General features: G+C 41.0%; 1 long non-coding RNA gene and 1 other non-coding gene across 2 annotated transcripts in view; both read left to right on the top strand.

Moving 5' to 3' along the window:
• Positions 1-25,051, top strand: part of LOC129672894 (uncharacterized) — a 79,562-nt gene that overhangs the window by 33,932 nt on the left and 20,579 nt on the right. The gene's annotated exons all lie outside the window — the stretch shown is intronic.
• Positions 83-226, top strand: LOC129672907 (small nucleolar RNA SNORA48). The gene has a single exon (XR_008719586.1). It is a non-coding gene; the product is annotated as a small nucleolar RNA SNORA48 (small nucleolar RNA).

Here is a 25,051-nt window from a genome sequence, read left to right as displayed (position 1 = left end):
TCTCAGGTGTAACACTTCTTGACAATCAAACTAGATTTCTTTTTCAAAATTACATTTTTAATAAAGTGTTTTAGGCATCCCCCACCCCTGACAATGGGCAAAGAGACATCTTGTTGGTAGTGTTGTTCTTATGTCAGTCAGGGGCACAGCAGGTGGCAGTCTTTCGTTCACCCTAGAGTGATGCCTGGCTTGGTGGCCGCAGCTGTTTTATGCTTAGGACACATCAAAATCAAATCAAATATCAAATCAGATCCAAGCATCACAGGGCAGAAGGAGGAAGAATGACAGAGACTTTGGTCCCACCATGCCATGTGGTACGGGTGGGTGGGAAAGATGCTCACAGACTTGCCCTCTGCCCCACAGCACAGGTGGGCCATAGACACCTGCTTGCCACCATGCCCTGCAATTCAGACAGAGGATGTCACCAGAGGTCTGCCAGCTGTGTGGCCAGCCTGCCTCTGGAGCCACTATAATGTGCAAGTATGTGGTGGACAGATGGGAGAGAAAGAGCAGTAGAGCAGCTTGAGCATTACAGGGAGATAATGGAACTGGAAAGTCGAAAGTGGAGAGGAATAATCTATTGTGAGTGACTAGCTCTGCCTCCTGAGGAGAAGGTGAGGTACCAGCCTGAGCTACAACTGAAGGCCATGTCTGAGTCTGTGGCTATGGTGTGGCAGGGGTCAGTGTTGATGTCCATGGCTCATATTACCACTAGAGAAATTAGGGAGGTCCCCGGTTGGGGCAGCCGCTGGGAACCACATGGATGTCCAGAGGGTGTGAGGAACCTGCCCTGACTCTCACTGGCTAGGGCTCTGGAGAACTGGCCCCACCTCACATCAGTGGCAGCACTGGGGAGATCAGCCTCATCCAGACAGCAAAGCAGAGTTGGCCCTGGTGGCAGGGGCACAGGTGAGCAGGCCCTGAGGATGTGAGAGCTGGATCTGAGCTAATGCTCTCCCTCTCCCCACCCCCTGTCATCCCAAGAGAGCTCGCCCTGTGGGCATGGGAGCAGGAGAGCTAGCCCTGCCTCCTCACTGGCTGTAATGTCCAGGAGAGCAGGCCCTGCACCTTGCCCAGTCAACACAGTAGAGCTGGCACTGATGGTAAAGGCATGGGTGAGCCAGCCCCAAGGGTGTGAAAGTGAGGAAAGCTGGCCCAGGAGTTCCAGTGAGGATTTCAATACTGATGGTGTCACACAAGCCAGAAAACTTGAACAGACAAGTGACTCATTGCTACGAACATTTGCAAGAGAAAATGTATGAACAGAAGAATATACTGTGGGACACAGTGTAACACACTGTATCTTCCATAATGAGATCTTTTTTTCTGTGCTATGTTTTTATTTTTGTGTGTGTGTGTGTGTGTGTTATTTTGAGAGGAAGGTAGTTACAAGAGCGAAAGGCAGATATTAAGGGACAGGGAGATTAGCAGGATTGGAATGCATAGTGTGAAACTCTCAAAGAATCAATAAAATGTCTTAAAAATTAAAAAATATAAATGAGCATATCCATCTCACCAGTGTGCAAACTTTTATCTTTAATAACTGGTAAAATTATATGTACACCAAAGAATTGTATTAAAATCAATTTCCCTGATTTAAAAAAAAAACTTGCTAAAACTGTTTTAGTTTCTGCACAGATCACAGTATTAGGTTAGTGAGATTTGGGGATGCTCTTCAAAGCAACTGGGAAAGGTTGGGCCCATGTTCTGGACCACAAATTCAGAGAAGGTCTAAATGATATCTGTGTCTGCATTTCCATTTGAAGGATAAGGCTTCTTTCGTGGCTGTGTCTACATTGGTCTCATGGACTCATTGGTGGTCTCCTCTGTCTCTCAGGAAAGCCTTCATGGACTACTGTGAGCACCTCTGGCTTTGTCCCACAGCCCTGTCACTATCTGACACGTGTGTGTCTATCCTGTGTCTGCCTGCCCTTGGGCAGATTGATTTCGGCATCCAGAGATGCCAGGATAGCACAGGTAATGGAGCAGATTTTAACCTGGCTGCTCAGTTTCCAGCAGGTTGGAGGCCTCTAGCTCCAATGATTGATAGAACGCTGAGACAGACTAGGACTGTGCATTAGGGTGGAGTACAGGCAAAAGAAGGTTTACTGTTAGCTCCAGCTTCAGTGGGAAATATGAGAAAACAGTATGTAAAACCAAAGTGTCGCTGGATGGCATTAAAACATAAGATTCAAGCTAAGGGCTAAAAACCAACAGAAGCCAGACCAGGATGTAGACAAGCAAGAGAAACACATCCCCAAGCCACAGAAGATTTGGGATAGGCAGTGACTCCATTGAAGGGCTGAGGCAAGAATGAGGAGGGAGGGAGGGAAAGAAAAAGGGAGAGGGAGAAAGAGAAGAAAGAGAAAGAGAGGGAAAAGGAGAGGGAGGGAAGATGGAGGAAGGGAAGGATACATAGAGAGAAGGAGATAGGGGGTGACTGGAAGGGAAGAGAGAGAGAGAGAGAGAGAGAGAGAGAGAGAGAGAGAGAGAAAAGGAGAGGGAGATAGCCTGTAGGAGAGAGAGTTCAGAAGCACATAAAGAGTGTGGAAAATTGGAAAAGATTTAAAAATGCAGAGGTTCTCTCCAATGTAACTTGCAGAAATAAAGCTGATTATTTCTGGTGGCTCTTATCACTAATACTTTTTACTTCCCTTGTGCTAGAAAAGTTATCAGTGCCAACAAAAGGGAACTTCAGCTTTGAATATTCAAATCCTTCTTATACAAAGATACATTCAAGTCTACCCATTGTCCTTCTCTGAGCTGTGTCTTGATTGCTAGTACCTACTGCTTGGAAATACCTCCTTCATTTACACTGGCAACGATTTGAGTTTTGTTGTTCTTAATTAATCCCCTATGCATTTTGTACAGAGCAGAAAATGTTAGCACATTTCTACTTTATCTTGTCACATAGGATTAAGGTACTGTATGAGCATGTGAAGTCAGGGATTTAAAAACCTTGGGCAGCACTCTCTCCGTATCTCTTCAACATAGTACTTGAAGTCCTAGGTAGAGCAATTAAGACAACTAAAGGAGATCAAGGGAATACACACTGGAAAGGAAGAAGTCAAAGTATCACCATTCGCAGATGATATGACAGCATACATGAGTGAAATGTTTTTCCATAGTGGAAGGAATAGACTATTACTCACATAAGTAAACAACTCTAGGAGTTAAGAGAACATGGCCAGATCACCTCATGACAGAGATCTTGATTATTGCCTCGATATACTAATGGTTCTTAGAACTAGATACATAGTAGAATATTAAAGGGAAAACTTAGGCCTTGGTGAAATTCAGAGATAGAGTGGTTTCCTAGTGCATGAATGTACTGATTAGTTTCTGCCAAATTGACACAAACTAGAGTCACCTAGGAAGGAGGCACCTCAACTGAAGAATTACTTCCATCAGTCTGGATGTGTAGGCTTATGTGTAGGTATTTTCTTGATTAATGATTGATGTAGGAAAGCACAGCTCACTGTTGGTGGATTCACTCTTTGGCAGGTGTCTGGGTTGTACAGGAAACCAAGTTGAGAAAGCCACAAAAGCAAGCCAATAAGCAGTGTTCCTTTATGGTTTCTGCTTCAAGTTCTTGCCTTGGCTTCCATAGAACTGGTGATAGACTGTAGCCTGTGCCAAATCAGCACCTTTTCCCAAGTTGCTTCGGTTGGAGTACTCTGTCACTGCAGCACAATAACAAAACTGTAATGCTCAGTGTAGGAATACAGTCTGTATTCTGTTGGGCTAACTTATTAACCCAATATAATTTCTGTGAAATTATCAATATTTTTGCACATATCATAGTTCATTTCCTCCTATTGCAAAATACCTCACCATATAAATCTGCCCTAACTAATCCATTCTGTTGATAGCTATTTGAGTTACTTCTAGCTGGGGGCTACAACATACATATGATATACAGTACTGTTGGAACATTTGGATATGGTTTTCAGAGGGCAAGTGACCTCATTCTGTTGGGGTAAGTACCTAAAAGTGGAGTTGCTAGATCATGGGGGTTTTTCATTTCTTAACTTGAGTGGATTTCCCAAATTAACTTTCCCACAAGCTTGTGCCAAACATCATTGTACATGAGCTCTGATTGCTCCACGTCCCTCTGACTCTTGATACTATCATCTAAAACCCACATTAGGCAGTCTGGAAAATCCGTCAGAAAATCCTCAAGGTGTCAGTTTACACTTTCCTACTGGCTGTGGGTATTGAAGACATTTGAAAAGATTTTGTTGAACTTCTGTGTATCCCCCTTTATGTCTTCCCATGGCTTTTGCCTATTAAATTTTTGTTTACCTTTTCTCATTTTGCGGCAGTATTTTTGTTTTTACACTTATCGATTTGAGGGTGGGGGTGGATACACATGAAAATAGAGGTCAAAGGGCAACCTGCAGAGTTGTTCTCTCTCCAGCATGTGGGTCCCAGAGACTGAACTCAGGTCATCAGCTTTGGTGAGGAAAGCCTTTCTTCACTGAGCTATCTCGCTGACCTGTAATAGACATTCATGTGTGTTTTGAGTGTGTCTGGGGAGATATATGTATTGAAAAATTCTTCCTTTCTGTAGCATTTCCTTTTCTCTGTGCTATCCTATAAGCCTGCTTTATTTAATATAGTCTAATTTATTGTTGTCGTTCTCTGTCCATATTTTTATGTCTTATTTAAGAAACATCTGCCTTGTAATGATTGGTAAATATTTTGCATTCATGTTGCATAGCTTTATTATTCTTAATGCTTTTATTGTTCAATCAATAATGCATTCGGAATGAATGTGAATTAAGGGCCAAGATCATTTTTTCATATGATGCCCAACCATTTCAATGTTTTGTTGCTGTATTTCTCTTCTTGAAACAGATTGGGATATAACTTTGCTTTCTTCAAATATTGTCAAGCATTGTTATCTAGATTATGCTAGCCTCATAAGCGCAGTGGGATATGTTCCTGTCTCCCCCCATGAAAAATTTGGGTAAGATTGGTATCTATTCTTCCATTGAGCCGTCTGGAAGACTTCACTAATAACATCACCTGCATAGTTTCCTGCATCAGAGTCCTGCTGGGTCAGTCACCACTCCTGCCTTCCACTCATTTTCTACCCCACTGTGCCTCGAGGCTCCGCTGCCTACCTCCCTCCTTTTTAAAAAACCTTCTTTCCATTTTAAAGCCATTTTAATGCATCAAAATAAAATTAAGTATCATTATGGAAAAAATTTGACATGTATGTACATTAATTCTCTCACATAAAATTCTATTTGTAATTTAACATATCGAGAATCAGGTTATTTCTCCACAGAATACATTTAAATGGATGAAATGGAAATATGTGCAGGTGTGATAAATATTCTCTCCTTTTTGTATAAACAGGAGTTTTGTGTCTGTAAACTAAGGACAGATTTGCCTATTTGTTAGATTTCTAAAAATTCCCTCTCCCTGACAGGCCCCTGGGGGTTGGTAAAAATAAGCATTGTAATTAAACAAATGGAAACAGTTGGACTCTGCTGAAGGGTGAGGGTTTGTTTCAGACAGAGATGAATTCCTCCTTCAAGAGAATAACCAGGTTGGCTCTGTGTGTTTGTAATGAAGATCAGCACCATCTTCTAAGGAGGAAAAGAAAAGTGACTCCAGGCACTATAACTCAGCAAAATAGCCAGAGCCTGAGAGGGCTTAGCAGCTACTGCAGCAGGTTGAGATTTTGTTTTTAATTTTTTTTTAATGATAAAAAAATCAATCCTTCTCCTGTAACCTCCCTCATCTCCACTCCACACAAAGAATGGGGATGGGGTGGGCTGTAACCTTCTTCACTTTCTTTAGCTCCTGAGACCTCCCTGATTTTCATCTGTTCGGCCAAGAAAAGTCAATACAGCGCAAAATAACCACATACCTCTTGACAAAATAAAATGAGTAGCCAGTTCGACAACTGAAGTTCTGAGGAGGTGCTGTGACTGCGTTTTGCTATGTGGAAGAGAGAATATAGCCCAAGTGGAGGCATTGGAATATGGACTCTCGGGGGACTAAACAGACTACAGGAGATATTAAAAAAATCATCAGAAAAATTAGAGGCAAACTTAGGGGCTCTTAGAGAAATTTTTAGATCAGGAAGAAGTAGTTTCAGCATGGACTGCTTTGGGATATATAATTTGGGATACTTTTATAAGCAAATTAACCATTCACATGGATTGAAACAACTAAACAAATGGATTTTGGAAATAAGAATGAACTTGTGGCTGAAAAAGAAGGCATTCCACCCTCTCCTCAACCAGGAAGCTGGGGAAAATGGTTCTAGTTTACAGGAAGCAGCAAGTCCCAGCAAATTAGGAGAGGGGAAGGCCTGTGAAATTGAATGAAATGCCTTTGCACTTGACAGCTTATGCTGAAAAGAAGGCACAGACCCAAATTCATGCAGCTCTAACACACCTGCGTTAAGTGGAGTATACCATTTGTGAATTATATTAGTGTTGGCTGTAAAGGAGGGCCATGGGGAAGCCTGTGGATCATGGCTCAGTGGGCATGGTGCCTTCAGGGGAGCTTCCTGGGCTTCTGGATGCCAGAGGCGGAAGCTAAGTGACACTTCCGGTGCTTTTAGTAGTTGTTGGTGCTGTGTTGACTTGACATAGCAGCCAAGATGGAGGCTGTCAATAAAGCTTCCAAGGGAGCTCCGTTTAGCTGGCTTAAGGATGTCACGTGGAACCTCCTACCAGTTTGACCTGGCAAGCAGGATTTGCAGCTTTTCCTTTCTGTAGGTTTCGTATGCTCTAGCACCAAGCCCAGCCCACTCTACAGACGCGCACCAGGCATGTGTATGAGAGGAGGGAGAAGAGGAGAGAGGGAGAGAGAAAGTCAGAGTCAGAGAGTCCTGACACCATGCACTGGGACTGTCTGTCAGGTGCGAGCATATCTCAGCTGCTGCCAGTTTTGTTAAGTTGTTCACAGCTGCATTTCTAGGGAGGCTTCCTGTGTTGAGACAAACCTGCATCCTCTGCCCTGGTAATTTCTCCAGCTTGTGTAAAGCCAGTGTTGAGGGGTTCTTCATCATGTGACCTGAACACACAGAGGTTTCCTTCCTCTTAGAGACAGACCAGAAGCCTTCCATATGGTTCTTGAAGTGAAGTGCCTGAGAACACAGGCAGATGGAGTTTGGTGAGGTCACCCCTGAAGCTGGTCTAGCATGGCCTAACTCTTAGTGTCCCTTCTTGGTTTTTGCAGTCATGCTAGAAATTAAAAAAAAAAAAAAAAAAGTCAGCAAGCTACATTGGAGCAAGCAGTAACCAGCTTTCTAGGCTTCTTAGAGAGGTGGTAACAGACATCTACTCAGCTCTAGACACGAATTTTCTTTGTTGTTTACATACTGGGAAATGAGGACAGATTTAGGAGACTGTGCAGGTGAAATGGGCTAAGAGGTCCCTAGAGTAGGCCAGAGGGCCCAGGCAAAGGCAAAGGCTTGTCTCTACCCATGCTACTGACCTTTGGTAGCAAAATCAGGAAGCCTGTAAAGGTCTTGTTCTCTTTCTGCAGAGTGAGAGTGGGTAAAACTTGGGCCCATGTGTACTTCATTAAAGTCGTGCTGGTGAGTCCACTTCTTGCTAATCACTTTGCACCTATCTCTTTGTCTTTCCATCCTGCTCTGCAATCTTGAAGATATAAGTGTCCGAGGATTCCTGGAGAGATTCCTCTCTGATCACTCCCTCACCTCTGACCAAGGTGGGAAATGAACAAATGTTGGCTGTTTAGAGGAGTCAGGGAGTATTAGTAGCTTCTGGTCGATGTCAACCAAAGGAAGATGGGGGGTTGGGAGCAGAATGAGAGAGGAAGCGCCATGAAAGAATGGGCTAGGAGGCAGAGAGGTCAAATGGCAAAGGAGTTAGTGACCTGAATATTTGGGCGGGGGCAGGATTCTTAAAATATTCTCCATAGATGCTGTGCTGGCTAGACTTATGTCAACTTGACAAAAACGGTAGTCACCTGAGAGGAGGGAAGCTCAATTGGGAAAATGCCTCCTTAAGATGAGGCTGTGGGCCAGCCTGTAGAGCATTGTCTTAATTAGTGATTTACCAGGGGGAACCCAGCCCATTGTGGATGGTGCCATTCCTAGGCTGGTAGTCCTGGGGTCTATAAAAAAGCAGGTTGAGCAAGCTGTGAGGAAGAGGCCAGTGAGCATCTCTTTATGGCTTCTGTGCCAGCTCCTGCCTCCAGGTTCCTGCCCTTTTTGAGTTTCTGTCCTGACATCCTTTGATGACCATTAATTTGGAAGTGTAGGCAAAATAAAGCCTTACCTTCCCAACTTGCTTTTTGGCCATGGTGTTTTGTTGTAGTAAATTAAAAAAAAATGGTTGTTGGGCTATTTAATATTTAGTATTAGCCCTATGTTTTTTCACAGAGGGAGGTATTATTTAATCTGCTATCACAAATAACAAGACACAGACACCTGTTATATTTATAATTGCCTTATTTACCTTGGGCTGGGCAGATATTTCACTTACACTGTCTCAATATCCTCACCATCCATCTCCTAGCCCTGATCCAATGCCATCCTTCTAAACCATTCTATCTTCCATCCATAACCTTATAAATACTTGCTTTTATTCTTCATCTGGGTCTTTTCACGCTGTTATTGGAGTCCTTCCTCCTAGCCCCTTGTGGTTTCTTCTCCAGGATAACCCATCCGTGGTGTCCTCCTTCTTCCTCTCTTCCCATCTGTGATGTGATTCTCTCTCTTCTCTTCAAGCCCAGGAACCTTAGCCACATCTCCTCATTCTGCCCTCTCCAGGTATAGGCTGTTTAATCAACCAATCAGATATGTCATAGGCAGGTTTACAAAACAAAGATAGGTGTAAACAGATCTTAAAAGCCAGTAACACCCACTAGACCAATCTTCAACAGTGTCCCTTTTCTCCTCCCATGCCCCTCCCTCAGTTCACTGATAGGGGAGGTCCTCCTCCCCTTCCATCTGACCATAGCCTATCAGGTCTCATCAGGACTGGCTGCATTGTCTTTATCTGTGGGAGGTGATCAAAGAGCCAGCCACTAAGTTCATGTCAGAGACAGTCCCTGTTCCCATTACTAGGGTACCCACTTAGAGACTGAGCTACATCTGTGGATGGCCTACATCTGTGCAGAGGTTCTAGGTTATCTCCATGCATGGTCCTTGGTTGGAGTATCAGTCTCAGAAAAGATCCCTGGGCCCAGATTTTTTGGTTATGTTGCTCTCCTTGTGGAGTTTCTTTCCCCTTCAGGTCTTTCTATCTCCCTCTTCTTTCATAAGATTCCCTGCACTCTGCCCAAAGTTTGGCCATGAGCCTCAGCATCTGCTTCGATACCCTGCTGGGTAGAGTTTTTCAGAGGCCCTCTGTGGTAGGCTCCTGTCCTGTTCCCTGTTTTCTCCCTCTTCCAATGTCCATCTTGTTTGTCTTTGTGAATGAGGATTGATCATCTTGCCCAGGGTCCTCCTTCTTGTTTAACTTTTTTAGGTGTACAGATTTTAGTATGTTTATCTTGCATCGTACAATGGATTTCTGGAATATATTTCTCCTATTTAATTGAAAATTGTGGTCTTCTAACCAGTACTTCTCAACCACTTCAACTTTAGTAACCACCATTCTATTTTATAAGACAAACTTGTTATTATACCCATGTGAGATTCTACCATTTTGTGTTGCTTGCCTAGCTTATTCCACATAACATCATATCTTCCATATTCTTCATGTTTTGGCAAATAACAATATTTGTTCTTTTATGGCTAATGAGTATTTCATTGTATATAAGGATCATATTTTCTTAGGCTGATGCACACTTAGGTTAGGTCTCTGTCTGAGCAATTGTGAATTATGCCATAATGAATGTGAATATTGCTTCAATAAATATAATTTCCTCTGGATATACTCTAATAGGGGAACTGCTGGATCTTGTAGCTGTTCCAGTCCTATTTTTTGATGGACATCCATAATGGGCTCTATAATGATGGTTGTGCTCCTTTACATGTCCACCATTACTGTGGAAGGGGTGCCTTTCTTCATACCTTTGCCAACATCTTCTATCTTTATGCCAATAATAATAATAATAATAATAATAACTACTTCAATAGGTATAAGGTGATGAATATCCTGGTTTTAGTTTGCTTTTCCCTCATTAGTGATGCTGACAATTTTTTGGTCATCTAGTTGTCTTTTGAGAAATGACTTACTTTATGTCAATTAATTTAGATAGATTTCTGTTCCTTCTAAGTAAAGGACTCAGCATTAAAATGCAGAAGCTTAAGTGGGGAGGTAGAAAAGTATGGGGAAAGGTCTTAAAACATTTAAGACCTGCTTAAACTGCCAATCTTCGCTGGGCCTGTTTGCTTAGTTTGTTCTTCACGCTGGAAAGGATGGCGATAACCCTTCTCTCTCTACTAATCCTGCCTTTGACAAAGTCCCATGAGGATCATTTCCTCCTATGTCTTATCCTGGCCACAGCTCCAGTGCATTGCATTGCAAACTTGTAAACATGAACAGAAGTCTGAGGAAAAATTATAAATCCTTGGTACTAGCATGAAAAATATAACTAAGGGAGTGATCACTATATTATTAGAATCCAGATATAGATGCCAAAAGCCAAATTTCAAGAACAAGAAGATCAATGCAGTTTTTTTTTGTTTTGTTTTGTTTTGTTTTGTTTTGTTTTTTTTTTTTTTTGGCTTTAGAAAATTGTTTGCTATGGGCTGGGGCCTAATAATAGAGCACTTGCTAAGTTTGTGCATGGCCTTGGATCCACCCTCAGCAGCACTAACTAACAAAAGAAGTTAGGAAATTCTCAGTGAAGTCTTGTAAATATGCATGGATTACATAAAGCACTTACAGAAAATGTTAACAAGTGAGAAATAAGAGAAAACGATTGTTTTGTTGATAATTCTGTATCTGAACTTCTCTATTTTTTAGTTGCTTATTTGGTTATGGATCTGACACCCTCTTCTGGCCCCTGCCAGGCACACACACACTCACATGAGCACATACACTTAAAAATTAAAAACAAACAAAAAATCTTGTATCAAATTTTATTGTATCAAATTTACAAGAAGTTCTGTAATGCCAAGAGATAGACCTCTCCTTACTGTATTCTAGATATAACAAAAGCAATTTCTTGAAAAAGAAGTTTTAGAAAGATTCTCAGTATTTTCAGACAGTCCTTGGAAAACATGAATTAATATACTTATGTGAGACTCGAAGTATAGAGAAAAGGGAACATTGGCTTTTAGTTAGAAGCATAAATAATACTCAAATACATTTATAAGACATTGAATGTCTATGACAGAGTGTTAGATGCCACATTCCACTAACAAGAGAGGTCATGGGAAAACTTTTCTGAAAAGAAGAAACAAGGTCTCTAAAAACATTTTGGAAATGACCAAAGTTTCCAAAGCAAGTTTTTTTTTCTTGTTAAAATAAAAGGGAGATTCACATTCAATACTTGGATTCTCTCATTATAAAAAGCAGAAGTTTAGAGGTTGCTGTCTAAAATGATGGATAAATAGGACAAAATCTGTTGTGTTATTTTCGGTGGGGGGAATTCCATATACTTTTTAAAGGTTTCTTTTATTGAGAAACAGATCAAAATGATATTTCCTATTACACAGGAGCGTGAACTCAACACTGCCTCAGGAACAAAAACTCAAAATTATATTTTAAGAGTGGAAAATATACCGATATCTCGCATAACTCTACGTGTGTGTATATGCGCGCATGCATGTGCGTGTTTGTATTTGTGTATGTGTACGTGTGTGCATGATGTGTGTGTATATCTGCATGTTTGTGTGTGTTTGTGCATGTCTGTGTGAAAGTTATCATGAAACTTTAGCAGGTTTAGGAGTGGAGGTGTGGCAGAGCATGTATTTAACATATTCAAAGCCCCAGGTTCAATCTCAAGTGTGCAAACAAGACAAAACAAGCAAGAACATCTAAGAAAAGATGAAAGCTAAAACATGTTGTATCCAAGAAGTAAAAAGTTAATTAAATATCTGAAAATTAATTGAGGCAACTCGTCATATCAACAGGCTAAAGAAGGAAAATGTCAAAACATGCTATAAAAGATAGAAAAACACTCACTTAACACAATCCAACATGCCCCAAATTGGAGTACATAGGCAAAAAACATCTTGATTTAGTAAAGAATAGCTATCAAAATCCCATAGCTAACATTGTATGTAATGATGAGAAACTCCAGCTTTTGTTTTTTTTTTTAAATAAGACTAGGGAAAAGACAAAATATTACCCTTTACCATTGCTTTTCCGCCTTGCACTACATGTCCTAGCAATGCAATCAGACAGGAAATAAAAAGATACACATATTAGAAAAAAATCTTTGTTTCCAGCTCATATTATGAATGTGCAAAAAAAATGTAGAAAATTTAAAAGAAAGCCAAAAACACTCCCAAATCAAAACCTTGAAAAAAAATTAAACAAAGATTCATAATATAAAGTTAATAGACAACAGCCAGTTGCTGGGGCTGGAGAGATGGCTCAACAGTTAAGGGCACTGACTGCTTTTTCAGAAGACCAACGTTCAATTCCCAGCATCCATATGGTGACTTACAACTGCCTATAATTCCGGTTCCAGAGAATACGATGCCTTCTTCTCCATGGGCACCAGACCCACAGATGATGTACAGACATACATTCAGGCACAACACTCATATACATAAAATAATAATAGTGATAATTTCAAAGCACACACAACATTCACAGAACCCTGTGTTCAATCCTTACTACTCAAAACCAAACCAAAATAAAGCAAGATAAAGTGCTCTCCTAGATAATAGCAACAAGCAGGATGTAAAGCTCAGATCATTTTAACACTTAGTTCAACTCCTTCCTTCCCTCCCAAAAAAAACTTAGCACACATTATATATGATGAAACGATAAACTGATGAGGTTTGTCAAAGAATAGCTAAGTAAAAGAGAGACATAACAACTCCATAGAAAACAAGACAATATTGTCAAAAGGTTGATTCTTTCCGTGTTGATGAACAGCTCCAATGCAATCTTAATAACGTTACCAGTGAAGCTATTTCATGGGTATCTGAGAAACGGATACTAAAGTTTACCTGGAGACAAAAGGCCAAGAATGGCCAACTCAACATTGAAAACTGAAGTTAGAGGTCTGGTACTATCCAAATTAAGGACCTAGGATAAAATGATGCCAATGAAGACAGCGTGTTATTTATGAAAGAAGGGGTGTTTGGAACAGGGTAAGGAGCCCAGAAACATACTCATGTATGTGTAGCCAGGTGACCTTTATACAGGAGCAAAGGCACCAAGATGAAGCAAAGAAATGGTCACAGCTGTTCTCTCTCTCACACACACACATAATTTGAATATTTGGATATATAATTTGAATTTTTGGAAACATTAGCTATGCTGTCAACTCGGGAAAAAAAAAACTATCTTGGTTTTCTGTGCCAAGTTAGCATTTAAGAGAAGTGAACAGCCATACTGGACTTTTTTTTATATTTGTATGGGGGTAATACATACTGTATTAAATATATAAGGTCTTACCTTTATGGGTTTGATTACAGATAATTGGTATAAAGTATTTCCTAAATAATAAAAAGTGAAATGGTCTTAAATAACTGGACATCCGTATGTAAAATAGTAAGGCTAGATACAAACCTTTTGCTCCCCTTTGAATTTGGAGAAAAAAATGGATCAGAGGTCTAAACATAAAAATAAAAATTGAAAAAGAAACAACCTGTATTACTAAAAGGTAGTGTGAGAGAAAAACTACGTGATCTTGAGTATGCAATACCTGGAGCTAGGCTGCATTAAAGTTGAAATTTTCTGCATTGTAAAAGACGTTTAAAGAAAGACGAGACATGCTACCAACTGAGGGGAAACATTTGCAAACACACATTTAATAAACACCGTTTATTCAAAATATACAGATATCTCTTAGAACTCAAAATAAAAAAAAATATATATATATATCATATATAAAAGAAAGACCTGACTAGATGCCTCAACAAAGGAGACACAGAGACCCACGTGAAAGGCACGTGAGAGAGGTCATGGAGGAATTACCGGTTAAAGTGAGATAGCCTGGGCTGACGATCCAAATGGCCAAATCCAAAGCACTGACAAGTCCTGGTGGGGATGTGGAGCACTGGGGATGCTAATATACTGCTGATGGAAATGCAAGAGACCAACCTGGCAGTTTTTTACAGGGCTAAATTTACCCTTACTGTAAGATTTAGTGATTATATTCTTTGATATTTCCCTAAATAAATTGAAAAATTTAAAAACTCTATGTGTGTATGTGTGTGAACAAAGCTATTCTTTTTCACTGTGTGTATGAAATTTGGAAGCAATTAGGATGTATATTAACAGAAGAATAGAAAAGAGTAAACATGTAACATCCAGACTTGTAATAATGGATTATTACTCCATACTAGAAACACATGACAAGTCTAGTGTGATGAGGCATGGACAGGGCCTCTAAGATGGCTTAGCAGGTAAGCGTTTGCCATGCAAACCTGACCATATGAATTTGATTCCTTAACCCATGATGGAAGGAGAGGACCACCTCCCTGATCTCCATGTAGGTGTGATGGCATGCTCACACTGGTATTCACATACACAACCCTCTTCCTCCCCAAAACATGTGCCTGAAAAAACATATTTAAAAGGGGGGGACACAAAGGACAACTCAGTGCTTGTTATTTAGTGCAAGGCACCCATGTGAAAATACTATACATTCTATGAAAAGCATGATTAAGGGGGAAATCAAAACATCAGTGTTTCCCAGGCTTTATGTTGTGTGTGTGTGTGTGTGTGTGTGTGTGTGTGTGTGTGTGTAATGGATAGGTTGGATACAGTGTTACAGGGGAAGATTTGCCTCTTTGAAACTCTACTGGTGGGCAGATACATGTCATTATACATTTGCACAAAATATGATTCAAAAAGTGAGCCTCTGTGTAACTATGGGCTCTAGGTACAATGTGTCACAGCAGACTCACTGTAGCAAACATACCCCTGCAGTGTTAGCGTGAAAGCTGTTTGTGCTTGCCTTTATGAGGGTATGTGGCAACTTTCTTGTATTTTTTTCACTAAGCTTTTCTGCAAGACCGACACAGCTCTAAACGTTTAATTTAAAGGCTGATTAAAGATCTGCACTCGGAGCATGGAAAAACGTGGCATCGCTCCAAACAATTAGATGTTTGGACAGATTCAGGGGAAGCTGCACCAGGCCGCCGCTTCCTCTTGATTCGTGATCAAGGTTCTGACTTCCAAATCTTACACCACTCTCCATTCCTCCCCTGGGTCAACAAGAGCAGTAATCACAATACAGACTCAGAGAAAAAGCGCGAGGAGGCAGTTGTACAGCATGGATGCCAGTTCTGACAATTCAAATGACACGAAACTGCTGTCCTTTGGTGACTTGGATATTAAGTAGGCCAGATGGAATTCAACAAACCAAGTCATAGCTTCATGATTTAGTGTCATGGCGTTGAATCTAGTAAAAATTAACTTCTCCTGGTACTTAAAGATCCCTAAATAGTCTTTAAATTTTTGTTGGCTTATTATAGTTCACATGGGTGTGTTTTGCCTGCATGTATGTCTGTGTATTACATTCATCCCTGGTACCCATGGAGGCCAGAAGAGGGCATGAGGTTGGAGTTACAGACAGTTGTGGGCCACCATGTGGATTCTGGGACTCGAACCCAGCCCTCTGAAAAAGCAACAAATGCTCTTAGCAGCTTAGCCATCCTTCCAGGCCTCTAAAGAGTCTTAATCCAGGATTAAGTTTTAAATCATCATTTACTTGTTAGCTTATATGTCACAGCAAACAAATACAATTAACTTACCAATATTTGATTATTGCTCATGTGGCTGTAGAAGAGAAAATGCATCCTAAAGATTCATGATTGGGTAAGACTTTTAGAAGTATGAAAAAATTTAGAAAACATTTTATAAAATACATTTTGTCGATTAGGAAACAGAGTGACAGCTCAACTTAGTAACCCGATCAATACATCATAGCCAAGAAAAAGCGACTCCATAAGTTCTGAGTCCACAGAATATAATGCATTGGTTTCAAAGAGGGCATGAGAGCACTTGAAGATTTACGCTTTTGTCAATTTCTGAGCAACACAAACTTGTAATGACCAGAAAGAGTTAACATAGCCCTTCCTTGGCATCTCAGCACAGCCTGACTTTGCAATTGCTTGCTTGCAAGAGCAATGTACTGTAACAACACAAAGAGACAAGGAACTTGTTGCTGGGTAAGACTTGGTTTTACCCAAGTCTTACTTGGGTAAGACTGGGTAAGACTCAGTTTGGTCCCTCCTTTAAATAGAAACCAGGGCTATTTAGAGAGAAGGGGTGTTACTGAGGAAAACACCATCAACCTTACCCTCCAAGTATATTCCAGGGCTCAATTCCTGATGAGATGAGAGAGTAAAAGTGCTGAATATTTCATAATGCTGCTTTGTGGTTCCTCCCAAGCCTCAATATTAAGGTGGTGTCTGTCTTGAGTGACAATTGTACATGAAGAATCATGTTTCATTTTGTGGGCCATCTATGTCATGCCAATGTCCCTAACCCAGAGAGAAGAGAAGGAAGACAATGCCACCACTGACTTAAGATGCATATTTGGCTTATGGTCCTGAAGATGGATGCTACAGACTGCAGAGAGCTGCCTGCATCTCCCACCATGTTTTTGTTTTCCATTTTGAGACAGATATGCCCCAGGCAGAATTCAAACTTAGGATCCTTCTGCCTTATATGAGAGTATAGGCCTGAGCTACCAGGCCCGGTAAGACACATTATTTTTATTAATGCATGAATCAATTTTCAGAGATAGCATGAGTCTCTACCAGAGTCAAGCAGGTAATAACTGTTTGTCCTTGTGTGAACGGCTAAGATGTCCTTTCCCTGGGAAACTGCCCATTCAGGTCAAAGAAGGATGGTGTCTCATTGTTTCTTCCACTTCATTCAGTCCCTTGATGTATTCACACTGTCTTGTTTCACTTTTGGTTTTGCCTTTGAGACAGAGCCTTTCCCTGTAGTTCAAGCTGGTTTTGACCCAATGATTACAAGCATTACCCCTCACCCCTCACATCATTGTCTGTGTTATTCATGATTGAAGACTTTTTGTTATGTTTTTTTAAATTTTTCTCCACAATTTCATTAAAGCGTTCTAAACTTCTTGCATGCTATTTCTTTCCACTCCCCAAAAGTCATTCTGATTTTACTCCCCACAACTCATTAAAAAACAAAAACAAACAAACAAACAAAAAACCCAACAACTTTTTTTTCCTAAGGGTAGTTTAGGAAAGAAGTGTATTGATTTTTTTCCTCTACGCATCCCTTGCTTCTATTCAAGTTAATATTGGCATTGTGTCTTAACATTACATCTTAAAAATTCAGTGCTGAGATACAATTTTCTTTTGTCAGTTGTAATGAAGCAGTAACGTGCATTTGTTTCTTGTTACCCTGAAATATTTGTTTATTTCCATAACTTGAATTCTTTATACTTAAATGTAAAGGATTTACCCGAGGCATGCAAATCACTTTGCAAAACCATTAGATGGCAGAAATTGTATATTGATCGGCCATTCTTAACACTGACCTTTTCTCCCACAGACTCTTACATGTGCGGCAGTTTCTTATCATGAGTGATGGCTACAGTGGTACCTTAGCAGAGCAGTTATACCTAAATCAGACATACACTCCCAGGACCCAGCAAACCAAACCAAACCAAAAGGCCTGGGTGAGCTGTCGAAAGTGAGATAATTTCTATGGGAGGAATTTGTCCTTGCATAATAAGAAAGTAAGGTAGCAAACTCAAGGCAACTGCTATTCAGAACTGTTAAGGTAAGCACAGTGGACCGGCACAATTTATTCCTAGTCTCTTCTATGTATCATTTGAAAATCCAGATATCAACAAGCCTACCACATTACATTATAATTATTAGCCTATAGCTCTTTCACACCAATTAAAACTATGCTCTTCCTAAGGATGAAAGCTACTGAGCTCCATCACTCAGGCCCAGCCTGTTACAGATATTAAGTAATTTTGGCTGATGAAGGTATTTAACCAATCGCTGAATCTAAAATGTTATGTGATGTGCACGGCTTAATTCCCACGAGGCCTGCCTTAACTTGTCTAAAACTCCACGTACAAATCCCGCTGAGCTTTTCCCCGTCTGACTTAAAATAGGCTCTGGATAAGGAAGAGAGATGTGGTGTGTAGGGTGCAAGAGATCCTTTGATAGACAAACCTCTGTGGAATGTAAGCAGCAGCCTCCTTCAGAGGAGGTATTTCACAAGGTCTCTGTCAAAGTTTAAACACATACATGGGAGGCTCCCAGCAAGAGGGGAGTTTCGCATGTCAGAGTCTGCCAAAACACAGCCTGTATCTGTCAAGTGACTCACCTCCCACGTGAAAACCACCAACAGTGCCTGCACGTGCAGCTGCCTTAACGCATCGTTAGAGAATGCTTTTACGTTCGCACTATCACTGTGTCCATTCTTCATGCCTCGGGCATCACCTGAGTCAGTGGCATTAGCTGGTTTGGCACCAGGTGCAGGATCCTTCTGGGCCTGTGTCTGGACTCAGAAGAAGAGTGTGCTGTGGAGATGAGATGTGTCCGTACACAAGCCAAATGTCTGCCCCTTTGTTGTTTGCGTTTGGTAGAGTAATGTCTAATAGTCATTAAGCAGTGGCCCTGGCACTGCTATGAAGCACTTTACACATTTCATTTGAGAGTCTGTGGTGTTGGGGAAACAATGTTGTTTTACCGACTAGAAACCTTTGATGCCAGCGGTGGGCGGTAACTTACAGGTTTGTGGTCACATGTGTGCTCAGTAGCTGGGATGTGCTCTAAACGCAGGCAGTCTTTTCACAGGCGCAGTGTACTTGGCATTGTAGGGTATCCCCGGTGTGTTCACCAAGCATCTTTCCTTCTAGTAACAATAGAAAAAGCAGCAACCTTCATGAGACTATAGAGGCTCCCTTGGCTGTATGTTGTGGTCTTATCTAAAATTGACAGAGTAAATTTAACTCATAAAAGTAACTCATATCTTTTCAAGATTTAGGTTTGGATGTTTTAAGAGGCTGTGTGCTAGCTGAGATCTCCAACAAAGCCTCTTGGCTGTGATAATACATTATGAGTGTTTTGGCTTTGATTGCATTTTTATCTCTCTTCTTTACCACAATGCTTGACATGGTATGCCTACATCTCTCCTTACCTGGGCAGCACGTCAGTATATGCCAAGAATTTCTGGACTTGACATAACATGTAGAACAGGACAGAATATTGTCACAAAAAGGAAAAGAGAATGTTTTTTTTCCCCCTAAAATAATGCAGTACAAAGCCATCCGGGAAATACAATATACATCCATCCGGGAAATACAATACACATCCATCCGGGAAATACAATACACATCCTGGAAAGGCAAGACCACAACCCTCAGAGCAGCTTCTTAAAAGATGAGTGAGTGCTCAAACATTAGATAAAGGCATTTGCTTAACCTCATTGATGCAGTTTTTACACACTTACTTGTTTCCTTAGAGAATAATGCTTTTATACTTGACCTAGCAGAGAATACTTTTTAAAGCTTTGAGTGCTGAACTATTTTCCACAGATCTTAGGGTCACATAAGATACCTGTATAAGCTAATTTGAAAAAAGATACAGGATGTTTTCACTAGCACATGCCCTGCGCATCAATTTGGGATTAATCAGTTCTGTGACTTCCACCAACTTTGTTTATATGCCAGTGTGTCCTAAGACCCTGTGTTTAGTCCTTTGAACTCTTTGCTCTTTTCGCTCTCCTTATACCATTGGTTTTCAACCTGTGGGTCGAAACCCTTTTGGGAGGGGTGAAATGACCCTTTCACAGGGGTCACCTAAGATTATCAGAAAACACAGATATTTCTATTACAAGTCATAACAATAGCAAAAAGTACAGGTATGAAGTGGCAACAAAAATAATTTTAAGGTTGGGGGTCACCACAACATGAGGCACTGTGTTAAAAAGGATTAGAAGGATGAGAACCACTGCCCTAAGTTCTCACCTTTTCCTTTGTAGCCTATGGATTGAAAGGCCTTTTCCCATCTTCCTCCTCCGCGGGTTCCTGGTCCCATTATGATGGTCTTGTTTCAGGCTTCTATTACATGTGGCTCAAATTAATAAAGGGTTTTCAAATTGGCCTTAGAGTTTTTCCCATTTTCCTCTTTCACCCAAGTGCTTCACACTGCCACAGTTATTATCTGTCAAACAGAGATCTTATCACTTTATGGGTACAGACCTTCAAGGACAGTTCATTATCCAGAGAGTAAAATCCCTGTGCATAGGAGCCCTTACTATCTCAACTCTTCTCCGCCTTTCCCTGACTCAGTGACCTTCTCCACCAACTCAGGGCTGGGATGGTATTGACTGCCTTTCTTCTTTTCTTCACAGAGTCATTCATTGCTTATAGACAGCTCAGATGTTACCGTCAACAACTCACAGAGGTCAGGCTTTCCTGATCAGAATGAATGCCTCATTGATATTCATTGATATTACCTGTCTTTCTCTAGGAAGCATCACATAGTTTTGATGTAGTAGGTCTAAGAATGTGTTATGGTGACTTGTCCATTTGGCCTTCATGTAGCCTGTACATCTTGCAGACTGTGACCTCCTTCGCAAGAACTCTAAAGTCTCTGGTTTTTACGGTACATATTAGTTTAGTCTAATGAATGGGATTTAAACTTGGGACTCAGATGAGTTAGACCAAATCCTAGATCTATCAGTCAGTGACTGGAGAGCTTTGAGCAAAATGCTCTGTATTTTTCTGTCTCCATTTCTTTTTCTATACAGTAGAGGCTAATTATGTCTACTTCATAGGTTTGTTTTGACAATAAAGTAAGATGATAGTTGTCAATCACTTAAGACACATGAGCAATAATCTCAGCCTAGATTTCACTGCAGTGTCTTTTCGGCGCTAAGGCAGTAATAACGGTAGAAGGCTCAGGAAGGTGAACCTTACATCTCAGTGAGATGGAAGCAGAACTTCAGCCAGCCTATGCCAAGAACTCACCAGGTAGCACATGAGTGGGTTTTCTTTCATCACATCTGGAAAAGAACAGGGTGTTATCACGGGGGGGAGGGGGAATTTTCAAATGAAAAAGCTACCTAAGAAATAATGATATGAAATGGCACGCAATGGTGTTTAAATTGCATGCAGCATACTTCTGTTTCTAAGCCATTTACGAAGAGAGGTGGCATTGGGCTGTGGAAAATTATTTCAATTTAAATTTGCTCCAGAAAAAAGACAGCATCTTCAACAAATGGTGCTGGTCCAACTGGATGTCCACATGCAGAAAAATGAAAATAGATCTCTGTTTATCACCCTGCACAAAACTAAAGTCCAAGTGGATCAAAGACCTCAACATAAAACCAGATACTCTAAATCTGTTAGAAGAAAAAGTGGGGAACAGCCTAGAACTCATTGGCACAGGAGACAACTTCCTGAACAGAACACCAACAGCACAGGCTCTAAGAGCAACAATCAATAAATGGGACCTCATGAAACTGAAAAGCTTCTGTAAAGCAAAGGACACTGTCATCAAAACAAAATGCCTGCCTACAGATTGGGAAAGAATCTTCACTAACCCTTTATCTGACAGAGGACTAATATCGAGTATATACAAAGAACTAAAGAAGCTGAAAAGCAGCAAACCAAGTAATCCCACTAAAAAATGGGGAAAAGAGCTAAACAGAGAATTCTCTGTAGAGGAATATCGAATGGCAGAGAAACACTTAAAGAAATGCTCATCCTCATTAGCCATCAGGGAAATGCAAATCAAAACGACCCTGAGATATCACCTTACACCCATCAGAATGGCCAAAATGAAAAACTCAAGGGACAACACATGCTGGAGAGGTTGTGGAGAAAGGGGAACCCTTCTCCACTGCTGGTGGGAATGTAAACTGGTACAACCACTCTGGAAATCTATCTGGCGCTTTCTAAGACAATTAGGAATAGTGCTTCCTCAAGACCCAGCTATACCACTGCTAGGTATATACCCAAAGTTGGCTCAAGTACACAAAAGGGATATTTGCTCAACCATGTTTATAGCAGCTTTATTTGTAATAGCCAGAACCTGGAAACAACCCAGATGTCCATCAACGGAGGAATGGGTACAGAAATTGTGGTATTTTTACACAATGGAATACTACTCAGCAATCAAAAAGGAGGAAATCATGAAATTTGCAGGCAAATGGTGGGACCTAGAAAAGATCATCCTGAGTGAAATATCCCAGAAGGAGAAAGACAAACACGGTATATACTCACTTATATAGACCTATAAGATATAATAAACATAATGAAATCTATACACCTAAAAAAGATAATCAAGAGAGTGGACATGGGGTAAGATGATCAATCCTCGTTTTGAAAGACAGATGGGATGCGCATTGAACATTGACAGGAGTCTACTGAGCACATTGGAAAGACTCTAACTAGCAGTGTTTTCAAAGCAAAGACTCATGACCAAACCTTTGGCAGAGTACAGGGAATCATAAGAAAGAAGGGGAGTTAGTCTGATGAGGAAAGGATAGGAGCTCCACAAGGACCAAAAATATCTGGGCACAGGGTCTTTTCTGAGACTGACATGCAACCAAGGACCATGTATGAATGTAACCTAGAACCTCTGCTCAGATGTAGCCTGTGGTAGCTCAGTAACCAATTGGTTTCCCATAGTGAGGGGAACAAGGACTATTTCTAACAGGAACTCAATGGCTGGCTCTTTGGCCTCCCCACCCCCCAAGGGAGGAGCAGTCCTGTTAGGCCACAGAGGAGAGCTTTGCAGCCAGTCCTGAAGATACCTGATAAAACGATCAGATGAATGGGGAGGAGGTCCCCCCTATCAGTGGACTTGGCAAGGGGCATGGTGGAGATGAGGGAGCGAGGGAGGGACTGGGAGGGAATGAGGGATCGGGACACGGCTGGGATACAGAGTTAATAAAATGTAACTGAAAAAAAATAATAAAATAAAATGAAAAAGAAAAAACAAACAAACAAACAAAAAATAAATAAATAAATTTGCTCCAGATAGTACAGCCAATAGGACATTGATAAAGCATAATCAAGTTGATAAGCAGACACATTTTTGAGGCTGTGAAGGTCTATATCTTCTTTGGTTTATTTATTTGTTATGTGCATGGGGAGGGTATTACCTGCATGCTATGGAGCACATGTGAAGGTCAGAGGACAACTTCGTTCGGTTCTCTCCTTCTACTTTGATGTGTGTTCTGAACATTGAACTCAGTCCATCAGGCTTAGACAGCAAGCACCATACCCACTGACCCGTTTCTCTGGTCTAAGACCCTTTGCTATTGAAATCTGGGAAAGATACTTAAGCGTAGTTTTGAAAAATTAACTTACTGTACTTGTCAAATATGGAATAGTTATCACTTTTGATACGTCTAGATTCACTTTACTTGTCTGGGGAAGTTTGTGTTTGAAGCTGTTGCTCCGACAGAGTTATTAATAGGACCACATTTTACTTTAAGATCTTCCTGGTTTCTATGACAGGTTAAATGATTACCTTAGTGTTAGCATGTATCATAACACACAAGCTTGGCTTGCTACACTCGGTTACAGAGTAGTGAGCTAAAGTGTGTTAAAGATGAAAACTCTCCGGATGAGAAAGAAAGGGAGAGGAGAGGGGTTTCAGTCAGTGCCTTGGGTGGCATGCCTGGGCTAGAAATGGTGGAATACTAGTGCTGATACAGTAGATTGGACCAGCAATAACTGATGCTCACAACTAGCCAAATGATTCAGGTTGGCTTCCGATGAAAGTCCACATGGGTGACTGTGCAGAGGAGAGGGCTGTTGTTGTCATGATAGAGCAATACAAAAGGATCTGGGTGAGTCAGAGCATCCAGAGGTGCATCCTAGGATTGAGACTGAGATTGTGATATCTGCTGAGAAAAGGAGGCGCAGACCTCAAGTATGGCATGAGCCATGGAGCAGAGAGAGGAGGCTGGAGGGTAGTGGGTCATTTCAAGTACAGGGTATGGAGAACATCCAACAACAAAATCTTAGTTCTTTGTGCTGCACTGGACCAAGAGCTGGGTGAGACTGGCTAGCAAAGGTAATGCACAGTGACTGTGCATGCAAATGTCCCAGAAAAAAAGGCCAAGCTCTCCTTTGGGGGGACAGAGTCTTAGGAACTGAATCTCAAGTCAGGTGCCTGTCATGCATTAACTGGCTCGTGCGGGTTTCTCCAGTGAAGTCCTCACTGGGGACTAGAGGTGAGGTCCAGAAACGGAAAAGTCTTGAGGTCAGAAATGCGATCTGACACAAAAGAGGAAGCAAGGGCAGATCCTAGAAGTCAGGTGATGGAGAATGGGCCCAGGATGATTGCCATAGCCACCACTGGAGGCAGTAGCTTCTCTTTGTGGACCTACGTGGGGATGAAGTGGAGATGCTTATATTACAGGTGAATGGTAGGTAAAAGCTGATGGCTTTGCCTTCTGAAAACTGACCTCATTATGAGGGAGAGAAGAGGACCATCTTCTGTGCCAACTGAAGTCTAGTAATGTCAGAGGTGTTTCCCTGTGCACAATGTGTGTTGGGATTTTAGTAAAGATGTTGAGAGAGTCTTAAAAGCTTTAGATCAATACTATGACTGCATTTTCCCCTATAGGACTCTTGTCTGTGCAGTGAATTGGACAAGCATAAAACATGATTAAAAACATTCCTCTCCAAACCCTAAGTCTTTATGTGTATTAATCTTAGATAAAATAATATACTAACAGTCAGTGGTACAGAGTTCAGCTGTAAAGCTGTAGAATATTGGATTGAAGAATATATGGATCAGTTGGTTAGAAATAAGTCAGGCATATCATTTGAGGAGAATACTGAGTTAAAACAGATTTTTTAAATATGGGAAAGCAGTGAACTTTTAGATAAGATACAGATTATGTTTTAGTCTATTCTGTGGATACTCTATTCAAAAGCTTTTTCCAGATTTGATTACACACACACACACACACACACACACACACACACACACACACACACACAC

The sequence above is a fragment of the Psammomys obesus genome, unplaced genomic scaffold (genome assembly GCF_907164565.1).
Source record: "Psammomys obesus unplaced genomic scaffold, mPsaObe1.curated_primary_1811, whole genome shotgun sequence".
Taxonomy (NCBI): domain Eukaryota; kingdom Metazoa; phylum Chordata; class Mammalia; order Rodentia; family Muridae; genus Psammomys; species Psammomys obesus.
This window is presented reverse-complemented; position numbering and strand designations above follow the sequence as displayed.